A 16,343-nucleotide genomic window follows, 5' to 3' on the forward strand; every position below is an offset into this window, starting at 1 on the left:
CTTGTTACATATGGACGCATGGTCAAAGTTTGTAACACAGTAGGGATCGCTATAGCGTCATAGTTGAGATCGTAGGGCATCCAATACCAAAAAAGTGACAAAGCATATAAAGCTTAAGTAACATGGTAGTTATTTGACACTAAAGCTAGCTAGCTAGTCTAACCAGATGTTGCATATTTATGGTTGCTAAGCATTGCTAACTTGACCGCAGAGCCTTAAAATGGACAAATGACGCTAAAGGGCCTTGACCAAGCCTCAATATGTGACAAGTTCGGATCTGCACACCTGAAATGCTACTGACAGTGTTTTTGTTTAGGTATTTTTGAGAATCATGTTCTCTACTAGAACTTGTACCCAGACTGTTTTCTGCTACCATAGTCACTTTGTACTCCCGTGTCAATTTCAGTAAGTCCCAGATCGTTGTCTGTCCTTAAAACCACCATTGTTATTCTGCATTCATCTGTGGTACTTTCTTCTTTTGTAGACGATTAACTTCCTGTTTACACCAGCACAAGCATGCCCACTGTACGTGAATGGCCACGTGCGTTTTCAGTTGATTTAATATAGACAGAGATGAATTCTGATTCTCAGCTAAAACACTGGCGTGGACTGAGATTGATTTTGTTTTAAAACAAAAGCATTGTGTGGATGCAGCCTGATGTGAGACAGAAAGCTTGTGGCTGACCCTCCCACCCCAGACACAAACTGTTTCAGACACTCCCCTTTGACAAGAGGCCACGGCCCATCAGGACTATCTCACTGCACAAATCTCCCTATTTATGTATTTTATATTGATTGTTATGCACCAATTCCCCAAAGCAAATTCCTTCTATGTGTGAACCATTTGGCGTAAAAACTGATTCTGATTCATGACAGTGGCTTGGATCTGCATTCTGAGAAGGTCTTGAATCGGCTGAACAGGGCAGGAATTAAGGAAATGTCCTCGATGGAGATGCTCCGTTGGTGTCAGATGAGCTCTTCAAGTTGCATGGGTTCGACTTCAAGGATATGTGTTGTATGGGAGTCTGTCTGTTGTGCACCCTGTAGTGAATCTGTTAAAAGACGCTAACAGCTCTGTGTTTGTCCAGTTTCCTGTTTCTGATAAAAACACTGCACATGTTTCACTGCAGGACTGTTGCAGGACAAAGGGATAATATAATAAGTCATTAGAGCTTACATTTCTCTGCATTCTGCTCATATGTAGTATATCTAAATATATTTAAACTTTTACTCAAACATCATTATTGATCTGTTTGCTTTAATGTAAATAATTATTACATTAAGTGCTTAATAAATAACAATGTAAATAACAGAGAAGATGGACTCAGCAGACCAAAGACACTTGGTTGATTGTCTTCTGCATCTTTTTTGTGTTTCTGCAAATCAAACCACAGGAGCAACCTGTTGATTCCAGTGAACTGTGGCGTGAAGCTGTTGTGGTTTCACACTATTAGGTGGTCTGTTTTAACTGATGTTTGTCTGTTTTGTTGCACTTGATCTTGTTTTAACAGAGCGAGCAGCTTTGTGGTCGTCCAGTTCCCTGTTACAGATAAATACCCTCCAGTTATATTCGGTCTTTCACCCTCACAGCCGTGGTGTTAAGAAGAGTGACAGCAGGTGGAAAATATATTAAAAAGTGTCTTAGACAAAAACAAACAGTGAACATAAACATAGAAAGTGGCGTGAAAAGAAAAGGCAAGCTCAAAGACCGTTTTAAAGGCCCCCCAGAATTTAACACTGTCAATTATCTTTGATAAACATGCCTGTTCTTTTCCACCTCTTCAATCCTGTGGCCTTCGTCCAGCTGTGTAGCGATGTTTACTCTGTCTAGCATGGCAAGCTTCACCATATTGTCCATATGTGCCCTTGTACACTCATGTTTCTTAATCTTCTCAGATAAATGTATCTGTCATTTACTCCTGTAACAGTCCATATTGTATCCGTTCTCGCTGTTTTAAAAATCAAGCATGGGAAGCAAAATACGGCAACCAGCTAGCCAAGCTTTTCTATTGTACCAATTTCCAATTAAAACCTGGATGACCTGTAATTTTCTCATGTTAAACTCAGATAAAACTGAAGTTATTACTCTGGGGCCTAAGCACCTCCGTGACGCATTATCTAAAGATATAGTTTCCCTGGATGGCATCGCCTTGGCCTCCAGCACCACTGTGAGGAATCTTGGAGTTATCTTTGATCAGGACATGTCGTTTAAGTCTCACATTAAGCAAATTTCAAGGACCGCCTTTTTTCACCTACGTAATATTGCGAAAATCAGGAACATCCTGTCTAAAAATGATGCAGAAAAACTAGTCCATGCATTTGTTACTTCTAGGCTGGATTACTGCAATTCCTTATTATCAGGCTGCTCGAAAAAGTCCATTAAGACTCTTCAGCTGATCCAGAATGCTGCAGCACGTGTTCTGACAGGAACCAGGAAAGAGATCACATTTCCTGTTTTAGCTTCTCTGCATTGGCTTCCAGTAAAATCCAGAATAGAATTTAAAATCATTCTTCTTACCTACAAAGCTCTTAATGGTCAGGCACCATCTTATCTTAAAGAGCTCATAGTACCTTACTACCCCACCAGAGCACTGCGCTCCCAGAATGCAGGGTTACTTGTGGTTCCTAGAGTCTCCAAAAGTAGACTAGGAGCCAGAGCGTTCAGCTATCAAGCTCCTCTCCTGTGGAACCAGGTTCCAGTTTGGGTTCAGGAGGCAGACACCATCTCCACATTTAAGAGTAGGCTTAAGACTTTCCTCTTTGATAAAGCTTATAGTTAGGGCTGGCTCAGGTAGTCCTGAACCATCCCTTAGTTATGCTGCTATAGGCCTAGACTGCCGGGGGATTTCCCATGATGCACTGAGCTCCTCTCTCCTCTACTTTCTCTCCCTCTGTATGCAACCTTATCCCATTATTGCATGTTACTAACACAACTTCTCCCCTTTCTGGTAGTCTTGTGCTTTCTCGTCCCTCTCCTCTCTCCTATCACTTCCTGCAGGTTTTCTGGCTCTGGAGCTGTGGAGTCTGGAGCTGTGGCTGCGGGTCACCTGCTGCCCCCGTGTTCCTGCTCGACACCCTCTGCTGCAACGACTATTTTTGCTAGTCTTATTGTTATTATTGTTATTATAATCATTAACATTACGATGGTTACCATTAACACTATTATAAATATCTGTACCATTTTTCATTCTGTCTATAGCAACATTACCTTTACTGTCTGTACCTCTGTGTGTATATTGTGTAGGCTGCCTCCCCCCCTCTCCTTACATCTCTCTCTCTCTCTCTCTCTCTCTCTCTCTCTCCTTCACCCCAACCGGTCGAGGCAGATGGCCGCCCACCCTGAGCCATGGTTCTGCTCGAGGTTTCTGCCTCTCAAAAGGAAGTTTTTCCTTGCCTCTGTCGCCTAGTGCTTGCTCTTGGTGGGAACTGTTGGGCTTCTATAAATAACATCACAGAGTACGGTCTAGACCTGCTCTTTTATGAAAAGCGCTGTGAGATAACTGTTGTTGTGATTTGGCGCTATATAAATAAAACTGAATTGAAATTGAATTGAATTGCAGAGCATGTACGTACGTTTTAACTTTCTCGCTAGCCTGTAGACTGATTTTGATGTCAGCTTGGTCTGGGCCAAGATCTTTGACATGTAGTTTCTCCACCAAAGTTCTCCTCTCAAATGGATTTTGAAGAAGAGATCTTACTGAATTTGTTGGCGGCTGAAAGCCTGTGTCTTGAGTTCCCGCATTCATCATTGTCTACGACGTCAGGTGTCCCTAATCTTCCACCGACTGACTCGGCTTCAGGCATCAGATTGGAGGACGGTCATTTGCTTAATTTATTGTTACGTCCCCGGCTTATCTAGGGGTGGGGGACGAACAAAAGATTAATAACCCGGGTGGAAAAACATGTGTCAAGTAAACGTATTTATTCTTAGAAAAGAGGGCAAAACAAAAAGCAATCTCTGCTTACACGAGAGACAAATATAAATGTAAATTATACGAGGTATCTAAATAACATAAAGTACCACCCAGCTGACCACACAGTCCCCACCGCCACCGCGTCGGGAAGCACGCATGGAGGGCACCCGCCGCTCACCACACCGGCTTCCACTGCCCGGGGACGCTGAACCGACAGCTGCCTCCACGGGGCCTCTGGCCCTACTGAGCGCGGAGAGGTTGCAGGTGGCAAACCGCCGGTCACTTAGTAAAACAGTAAAACACACCGTAAACAATACAGTAAGTCGCACAGTACGTTACCCAGACTAATGTGAATAACCACTGACAGACAGGGATTAAGCCGATGACGAGCGAGAAGTGAGGCGACCACCACACCACGAGCACTCAACTGGCCCGGCTTACATAGCCTACTAATTGGCCTTTATCGGCCCCAGCTGTGAGCTCCACCCAGCGTCACTCAGCAGGCTGCACGTACACATCTGCGGGGGAGAGACAGACACACCCAAAGTAACACAACTATAGCACCCAGACCTCATGGGTCGTAACATTTATGTTGCTATGGGCATATCTTGTGTCAGTTATTGGCTGCGCTGCTGTCAATAACTAATATCGTAAAAAGAAACATCAAAACACTTTCCACCACCACATAAAGTTTAAAAGTTATTGTAATTCTACATAAAAAATAAAATTATTTTGTCATTATTGAGTGTTGCAGAATTAGTAGTACAGCAGTGAATCTACTAACAGTACAGTTGTTGTACCTGCAGTAATGTAATTTGTATGCATTTTGTCTTCCAGAGTGTTATTCAGCTGCAGTCTACTCAGCAGTGAGAGGAACAAAAGACCTCAGTTATTGACAAACAGCCATCAGACCAACAGGACGAGAGGTACAGCTGCTCTTTATTTATTAACTTTGGACGCTGGATGTGCTGTTAACTCTTACTAGTATCTATTGTCACTTGTAGATCTCTTGCTTTATTGATGCTTGTATGTTGTTCCTTAAATGTAAGTCGCTGTGGATAAAAGTGCCAAATGAGTAAATTTAATGTAATGTAAATGAACAGAACCAAGGTTCGCGGTTTCCCCTGCCTCTGTCATGGAAAGGCTGAGTGCAACGCCAAACAAACTGAGGTGTGGATCCAAATGCAGATACTAGCAAAGAGGGTGCAGTTCAAGGAATTTAATTAAATAAACAAAAACAGGCTCACGACCGAGCACAGGCAGGCGAGAGTCCAAACACAGGGGTAAATCCAACAAAGGCTCAGAAATCCAGAAACAGATTAATCCAAAATACAGTGGCAGGACAGAACACTCAACATTACACGAGGATGCACAAGGACTAAACAGAACTGAGCACATTAAATACAGGAACAAACGAGCAGGAGATGCACAGGTGAACGACATGAGGGACTAATCAGGCACAGCAGGCACACAGGAGGTAGAGTGAAACAGGAAGGCAAATCAGACATGAAACTAAAATTGAACAGATCAGAATAAAGAAAATACCAAAATGATCATAAGAACAAGCAGACAGACAAACTAGACAGAACAGGAACAAAGCTAGACACGATCACCAGACACTAGGAGGATAGCAAAGTAAAACAGGAAGTAATGCATGCGACAATACTCAAGGACAGACTTGACAAAGTTAACAGAAGACACGAACGGCATGCATACCAGACAGGACCAAGGCAAGACAGAGAGCACAGAATGAAAAGGGTCAGGAACAATAGACTAAACAGAGAACACAAAACCAAAACTTTGAGAACAGGAACCAAAAACCAAAATCACTCCACAGCAGGTCAGAGCACGACTAACAGCGTCCAGTATTTATGCTAAGCTAAGCTAAGCTAACTGCTTCCTCACAATTTTAATGTTAATGTTTAATGTGTTCAATTATCCAAAGACAAGTCTGTAGTCTTGGTCAATGATGAATAAGGTTGATCAGCTTACATGCTATCTTCCAGACTTCATCCTAAATTAGGAGATCAAACTTGAGCAGGTATCTGGGAATTGTTGCCCCAGTAATTTGTTTTATCCCACAGATCGTGCATTCTAGGGAAGTTTTTGAAACATTTGGATGTTGCAATGTAAGAGCGTATGTTTGCTTCAACATTGAAGGGGATTAAAACTGCAGTCTGCTGAAGATTTCTGCTTTTTTCTGTATCAAATTATGGCTGGAATGTCTTAATTTATTTAAAGACTAAAATCAGGCTGCAGGTAACAATTCAAAATATAAAAATATAATGCAGTAACAATGAATCATATAATGCAGCATTCTGTGTTGCTTTCAGACAAGTTTTCTACCGTAGATCAACTTTTCTCATTTATTTTCATCCTCACTGAGTCAACATACATGCAGGCATGATTTAGTCTTCCCTCCTCTTTGGTGCATTTGGTTTGGGGGAGTAACCTCTTTATATATGGTTGTATTTATCATGCAGGTGAAAAGATGCCACGTGCACATTTAAATATCAAAAGAAGGTTAAAATCAAGGGCAACTTGACTTGGTTGAAGATACTGGAAGACGTTTCGTCCCTCATCCAAAGGACTTCTTCAGTTCTGACTGACTGGCAGGGAAACTCAGCTCTTTAACCTCAGTGGGGTCGTTATCCCGGGTCATCGATACCGCTGGTTCGTTAGTGTTCCTTGTTGTTGTGACGACTGTCGTTACAGTCGTTAAGACTACCTGTGGCCAAGACTGAATTTAAAGACACATTTAAAGAGGTTACAGGAAAAAACTAATCTGAGAGAACGGGAAAAAAACAGAAATCGGTGCAGAAATTTCACCAGAATGCAGGAAATATTTTCAATTTTAATATAATTAATATAATAAATAGAGTTGTTGTCTGGTGATGAAGTTTCTTTGTCTCCAACAGTTTCTCATGTTGTTTGAACTGTTTGTGTTTGTGTGTTCAGAGTTTCCAGCAGAGCCAGAGGTCGTCTACTCTTCACTGAGGCCCCATCCACACTACTGCATTTTTTAATTAAAACAGAGACCTTTTGCTACGTTTGCGCCTCCCCGTCCAGGCTACAACGGTGAAAACAAAGACCTTAAACAGAGATGTTTGGAATGCTGCCAACCCCATTTTGCATTTCGAAACTTCGTTTTAGTAAAGATGGGCAAAAACTGAGGACTTTAGAAACAATGACGCAAGCCGCTCACGTTCGGCACTCCGATCGGGACTTATAAGTCACGCAAAGCAGAAACACAATGCTACTGACAGAGTTTTTGACTTGGTATTCTTTTTATTATATTGTATACCATGCAAATAACACTTTTTCGCCTACACTTGTACTGTGCATGTTGCGGTTTAGCTTGTGACGACTCCCAGTCTTTTTTCCGCTGCCACACTCCCGTGTTACAGTCAGTAATAGTCCCAGCTCGTTATTGGTGCATGCAAAAAAAACTTCTTCGACTGTATTTATTCTTTCGCTAAATCTTCTTCTATCTAGATAGAGACCATCTGCTTCATGTTTACACTGGCATGCACATGCTTAGTGTACCTGAATGGCCAATAGATGTGTGTTTTCAGTCGTTTTAATGTAGACTGAGATCAACTCGAAAACACAGCTAAAACGTTGGTGTGGACTGAGATCGTATTTGTATTAATTCTCTGTTTGTAAACTAAAACGGAGTAGTGTGGATGGGGCCTGAGGTAGACCTTCACACCTTCAGACCAGTCCAACCACTGATGTCCAGCTGGCCTGGAACTGGTCCCCAGAGCCCCTCACACCTCAGCACATCCATTTATTAGATTTCACTGTCAAAGCTAAATTAGACTCAGGCAGCTACAAAGAGACAAATCCTCATACATAAACGACAAAATAGGTTGAATCTTAAATTTCCCAAAATGACATACTGTAAATGTCTGTTGGACAGAACAATAACATGTATGACCGTTCCCCAAAATGACATACGACGCCCAGCGACAGGCATACTGGACTTTCAGTACGCTACATAAGTCACATGACGTTAACATGTGGTAAATGTTTTGCAACATTTTTAGATGTTTTTCTGTGTAAAATCAGTGACATGAAAAACTATAACTAAAGATTAGACAAATTGTTAAAATATATATACAAACTTTACTGTTATTTATATTTAATGATTTTATCAATTTTTTACTCTTGTTGCCCCGGCAACTTGTTTCTCTGCAGGTTCAATAAACTTCTTCTCGTTCTTGTTTTCCTCCTGTGGTTCTTTGGGTTTCACAAAGCTGTCGGATGGAAAATTTGAAGTTCTCTGGTTTGGTTGCGGCTAACAGATACTCACCTCTCTTCAGTTCAGAAAACTAAGAATAAACAAAACCACAACCACAGACCTGAACAGCATCGACCTCGTTCAGCTTCAGTACAGAGTGTCTGTTTCTGTTAATAGAGTTTTGATTCTCAGTCTGTTAACTATGGAGGAGATTCAGTCTTCTTCTCTCAGAGATATCACACATCAAATAAATCAGCAGGTCCTGGTTTTCATGAGATTCTCAGAAACACAGCGACATAATGAAGAGAAGCAGTCAGGTTTTCATATGAACACTCAAACAGGGTTTTCTGGCTGTAATAATAATATTAATAATAATAAACCTTATTTTATTAATTTGTCGCAGAAGTCAGAAATAATTATTTCCTGCACAAACTGTTGGGGCTTTAATGTGATTCATAAAACTGCAGCTATTTCAGTGTGCAGGCCTTAAAGCTATTAAACCAAAAAACATCAATAAAACAAAAGTAAAAATGTCAAAGCAACAAATAAAAACAGGCCAACAAACTCTTCTGAAAGCTGATTTTCTTTTTACTTTATTGAGAAACCTTTGAAAACCTCCAGCTGAACAAACAACAGAAGAAGAAAGTTTAGCTTTGAAATGATCCTCGGTGGTGACATCAGCAATGACATCATCATACGGTTGGTCCAATCCCTCGCCATCTTCTCTGAGCGGAGACGTTGTCGTGGCAACAGGCGGGTTCCTTCCAGCAGAGATCAGTAATCATTTTATTAATCAACTGATAACCTGAAGAAAAGTTTTTGGCTTTTAAATGATTTTAAATGAAGCACGTTGTGATCGGGACATCGATTGATTCAGTGACTGATTGATCAATGGAGTAAGTTTTTTAACAGTGCGGCTCTGCGGATGCAAAGTCACCACTTAGTTCAGTCAGGATAAACTGTAATAACTTTTCCTCTAGCGCCATCATCAGGTCATTTTATGACCAAAACCTGCAGAACTACTGACATTTCCTGTTGAGGAAGAAACTCTGAGTCGTTGAAATGGAGCCTGATTCCAGATAAAGAATCAGAGATACCGTCCAAATGGTTTATTTCATCTTGTATCAGTGTAGCTAAAGAGTGTGTGGGGCTTGTCTTGGTGTGTGTTTGTCAGAGTGTGTGTGAAAAAACACACACGAGCTAAATTAAGCAAAAACATCATTCATTTCATTTCCAAGCAGAACATTGTTTATTTGTGTTTGAGTTTCCAGCAGAGCCAGAGGTCGTCTGCTCCTCACTGAGGTCGAGCTTCACACCTTCAAACCAGTCAAACCACTGATGTCCAGCTGCTGGTTTCCTGCTCACTAACTGGTCCTCAGACCTCTGCATGTACATGATTTATTTAACAACTTGTTATTAATGTTTAACAATTCATGGCTTTAAAAGAAAAGTCCTAAAATAAAATAACTAAAATAACTCTTAAAAATGTGCAACACACTAACTAACATGTGAGTGCAGCAGCTGAGCCAATCACTGACTGATGATATGAAGATTTAGCCAATCAGGTGATGAGACGCACTTTGTAAAGCACTCTGGGTGAAAGCTCCATATAAACATGCAGCACAGGAGCTTCTCTTTGTTCACAGGAGGGAAAAGTAGAAACATGAAGAAAAATCCTCTGTCTGTCTGCACGCAAACAAGAGGGAAGAAACTTTTAATATAAATCTTTAAATCTTTTAATTTGAAGGAGATCAGAAATGAGGAGTAAATAAGTATTGAGAAGCTAAAAACAACAAAGTAACACAGTAAAGACACGTCGGCAGAACGCATCTGAGGAGAGGCAGAGAGAGACGAGGAAAGAGGAAGGTAGATTTAACAAGCTAATGTTAATTTGGGCATTAACTTCAAACATCTACAACATCAGGGAAAAAAACCTTTTCTGTTTCAGGTTGTTCTACTAATGTTACTCAGTTCCTGTAACTGCACACTGTGTTGGAAAACAGCCTGTGTGACCCGAAGCTGCAGAAATACTTTCACTTTCCATTAGTGACGTGTCAAAGTGTGTTTAGTCTCTGCAGAATAAATGTAGGCTACACACTGTTTAAAAATCATTGGATTGATTGTGATAAATCAGCAGAACCTCTCGTTACACAGAGCCTGGCTTTCTTTGGATAGAAATTATTTATTTTCTCTAATTCGCTTGGTTGCTATTTGTTTTATAATGATGATCATTAGTCAGACTAGCAGCTGTTCTGAGCTGCAGAGGGAGAGGATTCAACAGTCCTGAGATGCACACGTCTCCCTCTATATGTAGTCTTATGCTACTTTAGTCAACAACGGCCTGTTCCCGTGTTGTTGCCACAATAATTCTTTGAGTTGTAAATATTTAGGAATAATCAGATGGTATCGGGTACCTGTGCTGTAGGAGAAGGCAGATAATACGCAGCTCCCTCAGTAACAAAGCAAGTGGTTTGGTTGTCTACAAGAGAACAACAGACTACAGGCAACAGTAGGCGAGGCAGCAAGTGGGATATTTTAAAGTGATCTTATCGACACCTTCATGCAGATTAAAGAAAGTAAAATAATTGTATTAAACAGAAATAGCTAAATCAGAGTTTCGGCCGATCAACAATCAAAGTGCATTCTCTAGAAATAACCGTGTTACACAGTGGCTGTTTCTAACTGATGCAGATGAAACACTTCTAACAAAAAGAGAAGAGCAAACTGAACAATATTAAACACAGAGGAACTTGTACTTTTTAACACTTTATTTGAAGAGGGAATCAGCTGGAGCTCTTTTTAGGCTGCACCCTGTGTAAACATGTTAACATGTACAAACAAGTGAATATATGAACCAAAATGTACAATTCTAGTGGAACAATAACAAACCACATCATATTGATTCTTTAAAACAAAGTTTTGCTCGAGTTTGGTCTGCAGTTTATTCCATAAATATGGAGCGAAGGAAGTAAAAGCAGTCCTGCTCAGCTCTGTGGAGACCACTGGAGTCTCTTTAAGTCTGGAGAAATGAAAGTAGATATTTGTGGAGGTAGTTCTGAAAGAAGAGCTTTATAGATAAAGAAGAGAGCATGTTGCTCACGCCTCACAGAGAGAGAGGCCCATCCCACATTTTGATCACAGTGATAATAACAGTAACTGTTGTCAGTGATAAACCTGAGGGCACAGTGGTGAACTGCAGTCAGGGCTCTACTCTACTCTTGGAAAGGAAACTGGGGTCGGGGTAGTTGAGTCTGGTATTCCTGCAATAGGCCAGTCGTCACTGATGACATCAGCAAAGACCCCACTGGCTGCGCATTTACAGGAGCATTTGTTAAAACAACGTCTAGCAGAGTAGATTTTTCCAGGTTTTTAAGGTGTGGGCGGGTCGGTTTGGTTAGGAGCTGAGTCAGATTAAGCTCAGTATTTTTAACTTTTCTTTATGCTATTTATAATTCTCTTTTTGTTAAGTTCATTTTGCCTAAAAACTTTGCAATGCACACTCTTTTATCACTGTTTATTATTATATTACATTTATTATTATAATTACATATTGTCGAATATAAAACGCCGGCACAGCACTGGAGAACATTAAACCCTGAATAAAAGAGCAGCAGTCAGTTTCTACCAGCCAACAGTAACGAGGAAGAACTGATCTCACATCCTGACTAAGGGGGGGTGAAGACAAAATGAGCTCAGAGCTGCTTCATAGCAAACTCTGCCCTCTAAAAGTCCCTCCATGTTATTATCTCATTACAAACAGGTCCCCAGACATTTAGAGCCTTCAGAGTTCACTTTCAGTTCTCAGCTACAAAGTTACAGTTAAAGAAAGTTCATAATCCTGTTTTATTGACTTTACTGACTTTTGGTTACGTCTGCTCTAAAGGCAGGAAGCTGCTCAAAGGTCAACAAATAACTGATTTAAAGTCTGTTAGAATGTAAATAAAGAGTCAGACTGGACTGTCAGCTTCATGGTTTTAAAATGAGGACATAACGCTCGCTGTCTGTAACCTGATAGCCGGACGGCTGCCTGGAAGCTCAGGAGGGTTTTGGTTGAGCTGCTTTTGATTCCAGCTCCAAGCAACATTAACAGGATCAACAGCTCTGATTGTGTGAAATAAAAACATGCACGTACTCTGTGGATTAAGATTCTACATACCTACATTGAACACATAGATACAGTTTTACCAACATCATGGATCTGTACTCTGACTCAAGTAACATTTTGACTTTAGTTTTATATTGTGTTTAAAGTCAAAGATACATAAATATTTGCCAACAGTGGACGCTGTCAGAAACAGACACATCACAGCCTCATGTCTCTGCAGCAGAGATCAGTTCAGCATCAGAAAGTTGGTTACAGGAGAAATAACCAAGATCATTAGTTTCCCTTTGATACAGACAGAGAAAAGCAGTTGTGGATCAAGTATACAGAAACTAAAGTAAAAGTACCCATAACACACTACTAAATAAATACAAGTCCTGCATTGAAAATGTTACTGAAGTAAAAGTCCAAGAGAAAGAGAACAATCAGGAAAATGTACTTGAAGTATTACAGCAGTAAATGTCCCTATGACTGTTGTACTATTAAATATTCTACCATCAGATTATTTTTCCTCACACATTAATATAAAGCAGCATTTTACTGCTGTAGTTGTTGAGCTGGAGCTCATTTTGAACTATCAGACTGCAGCTGATGATTATTTTCATTCTGATTATTTTCTCCATTAATCGATTGATTGTAAAGATTCTGTAAATTGTGAGAAATGCTGTCACAGTTACTCATGGCCCAAAGTGACACCTTTACAATGCTTGTTGTGTCGAAACCTCAACTTTATTAACAAACATTCAAATGAAAAGCAGCAAATCTTCACATGTGACAGCCAGCAGATGTTTTTACATGAAAAATGATTATCAGAATAGTTGGACAATAGTTCACCACAATCCACACAGCAGCATGAGTCCACTTCAGTCCAGATTATCTGTATCGTAGAACATTTCACAGTCAGAGTTCCTGAGCAGCTCTCAGAGAAGACGATGAAAAATGTCCTCATGCAGGAAAACAGAGCTGCAGTGAATCCAAACAGGATCTTTTCCCCTCTGATGCAGGTCAGTGAGTGAACAACAGGGACGGAGTGTGGTGTCCGAACGATAATGCTGCGATGATGTGTTGAGAAGAAATCCGCTTGACACTGTTCTTGATTATCAAAGTTTATTACATCAAAGAATTCAGCATCAATTACAAGCTCTGCAGCAGCTTGGAGAGTGACCCAGCCCGATGACCACTCTGTCTCTCTGTACATCGAACACAGCTTATATAGGACATGTTTAGGTCTCTGCTAAAAACCATATAAGGGCACAGTGCTGTAAAATAAGTGTAACCATCTATTAGACACCACAGAAGGGTACAGTCCCTTCATACACACTAATCTCTTTATACCTAATTTCTACTTCCCCTAACACTGCACCCATCAATCATTACTTCCCCATAAGGGTTCACTGTCCCTCTCACCAGCTGCAGAGCATTATGTTAAACTGTAATGGCCGGATACACGTAATGGCCAGATGCACATATGTTATACACCACATATTCCCCCCTACGAGACTTAATTGAGTCTCGAAAAACAAAAAGAGATAAATTTCTCCAACACACACTTCTAGCATATTATTTTTAACAACATATCAACTTTATGGAGTGTGAGAACGAAAAACCTGTCCGGCAGCCTTCATTCCAAATTCCCTCCAAGACAATCGAGACAGGAACATTTTCTCACGGCCCCTCTGCCTTAGGCGGCCACGCATGGTACTCCAGTCCAATTAATGAACGACATCTTTATCAGTCAATGCAGAAATACGGTTTAGCCAATACATGTGAAAACCTCAGGAAATTAAACAAATCAAAACCATGTCCGAATTCAGGCTGGTCAACCCATCGGACCCTCCAACAGACCTTTCCCTACCTAGACCCTATATCCCTAAGCATCAAGAAAAAGAAAAAAAAAACTGAGGTCCCCAAATATTAACTCCCTAAGTGAAAGTACAAGTCTTTACACAGTTAACACACAAAGAATATAATTGTTAATTAAGTATTATTCATTTGCATATGTATTCATATCTATATCAAAGTAGACATAGGAAGGTATTCCACTGCAGCTCCTCAGCAGTGTCGATGCAATCCAGACGTTTCCACACCGTCCTTGTCCAGAGTCCATCCACACTGTCCTTGTTTGAGTATTTGAATCCCCCTCTGTACATCCCCATATACTCTGGAAGAAAAGAAAACACCAACCAGTATCTTGTTGCAAAATAACACATGAAAATTAAAACCTCATCATTTTCTTGCATTCTTTGCTCCCCAATCTTCATCTGTAACGCAGGCTTCTGAGTTACGTCTGCCAACTCCTTTACTTCCCGAAAGATTGTAGTCGGTGTCTGTGTCATATTTACAATGGTTGTTATCGCCTCTGTAACATTCATTTCTTCCACAACTTCTGCTAAAACAATCACATTAGCTGATGTATTAACTCTTTCAGTTGTTTCCAAGGGCCCAATGACAACTGTTCTCTGTGTATTATTCACTCTTGGAGTGACTACTGTAGGATACTGCTCCTGAACTCCTTTGGTGACTGTTGTCACTTCACCAGGCTCTAAATCTTTCATCATAAGCGTCACCTTACGGGTCACATAACCTTGTATCCAATAATTTTGAAACGGAACAAATTTAAAATCTGGCTTTAAATACGTACAACTATATTCCCCTAAGTCTTCCCGGGTAGCATTACGCAAAACAAGTGAACAGTCACCAACAATTTTCCACCGCCTCATATCATTAAGCAGAGAAAACTTTCTTTGACTAGGGGGTACACCCTCCAGTCCTGATAACAACACATCTTTACCGCGACTATTTAACCACTTGGGAGGTACATTACCACCCGTATTCCATTTCTCACATTTACAGGGAAGATATGCCGAACCTCCAAACTTAACCTTAACCACCGTAGACAATGAAGTTGGCGTTGATGAAATCATCTGAGGCGCTACTGTAGTCAAATGTGTTACATTTATACATTTAGAAACTGTTGTTGACTTTCCTAGAGGTGCTTCAATTCTAGTTTTCATATCGTTTTGGTCTGCCTCTTTTCCGAACTGGTCTGGGGCTGTTGTGTCTAAGTGGAACACTGGCTTCTCCTGTAACAGAGGTGCAGCCCTTGGTGACCTCTGCGACTTCCCCTTCCACTGAAATAGGCCCTGCTGATTCTGGGACATATTGAAAACCAATATCCCCAAATCTCCTTTCCTCTCCATCAATTGCAGAGTCATATCTGGCATCATCAAAAGTGTGCACATGATTACCAACATTGTCCACTGAATGGACAATATCCCCTTCTGGGTTTTGGTTCTGGATATTGTCATGCATCTCTCCTTCTGCCTGTTCTTCCCTATTGTCATCCAGCTCTCTTGAGCCTTCACCATCTTGGCTATCCACCCGCGGCACCTCTTCACTAGGCGCTTTAACACAATGTGATAAATGATGCCACATTGGAGACCCTCTAACCTGGACAGCTGTTCCAGTACTACGAACCACTTCAAATGGTCCCTCACGGCGTTCGTTATACCACTTCCTCCTAAAGACCTTCACGAACACCTTGTCCCCAGGTTGCACTGTGCTCCTTTTTTGCTCATCGAGCTTCTCCTGCACCTCTTCTTTCCTTTGCCTGTCAGAAACATATGTGGACAACTTTTTATGGAAATTGGCCATGTACGTGACATACGCTCTCATTTCATCTTCCAAAAGAGCCAAACTTGGACCCTTGCCACTTGTTCGTAAACAAGGCGTAGGCATCCGTCTTCCTGTGACCAATTCATGGGGCGTTATACGTAAATCACGCAGCTCACTTGAGCGACACACCATTAACGCCAAAGGGAGCGCCGCTATCCAGTTTAGACCCGTATGTTGGCAAATCTTGACAATACGGTTTTTCAAAACCCCATTCATTTTTTCACACACCCCTTGACTTTGTGGGTGATAAACTGCTCCAAGACGTTGCTTGATTCCCAATTTTTGCAAAATCAATTTCACTGTTTTATCCACAAACTCTTTCCCATTATCTGATGATATTCGATCTGGAAGTCCCCACCTGCTTATGACTTCTCTACACAAAAACTTGGCAACCGACTGAGCGTCTTTC

General features: G+C 40.9%; 1 protein-coding gene and 1 long non-coding RNA gene across 2 annotated transcripts in view; one reads left to right on the forward strand and one right to left on the reverse strand.

Moving 5' to 3' along the window:
- The window catches only part of LOC119913119 (butyrophilin subfamily 2 member A1-like), a 206,992-nt gene that overhangs the window by 176,599 nt on the left and 14,050 nt on the right, over positions 1-16,343 (reverse strand). The window lies entirely within an intron of this gene.
- Positions 417-13,233, forward strand: LOC119913130. Its single transcript, XR_005446384.1, has 3 exons — positions 417-426; positions 899-901; positions 13,148-13,233. It is a non-coding gene; the product is annotated as an uncharacterized LOC119913130 (long non-coding RNA).

The sequence above is a fragment of the Micropterus salmoides genome, unplaced genomic scaffold (assembly GCF_014851395.1).
Source record: "Micropterus salmoides isolate LMB-PRFRI ecotype aquatic unplaced genomic scaffold, ASM1485139v1 Ms_hic_scaffold_2, whole genome shotgun sequence".
Lineage (NCBI taxonomy): Eukaryota > Metazoa > Chordata > Actinopteri > Centrarchiformes > Centrarchidae > Micropterus > Micropterus salmoides.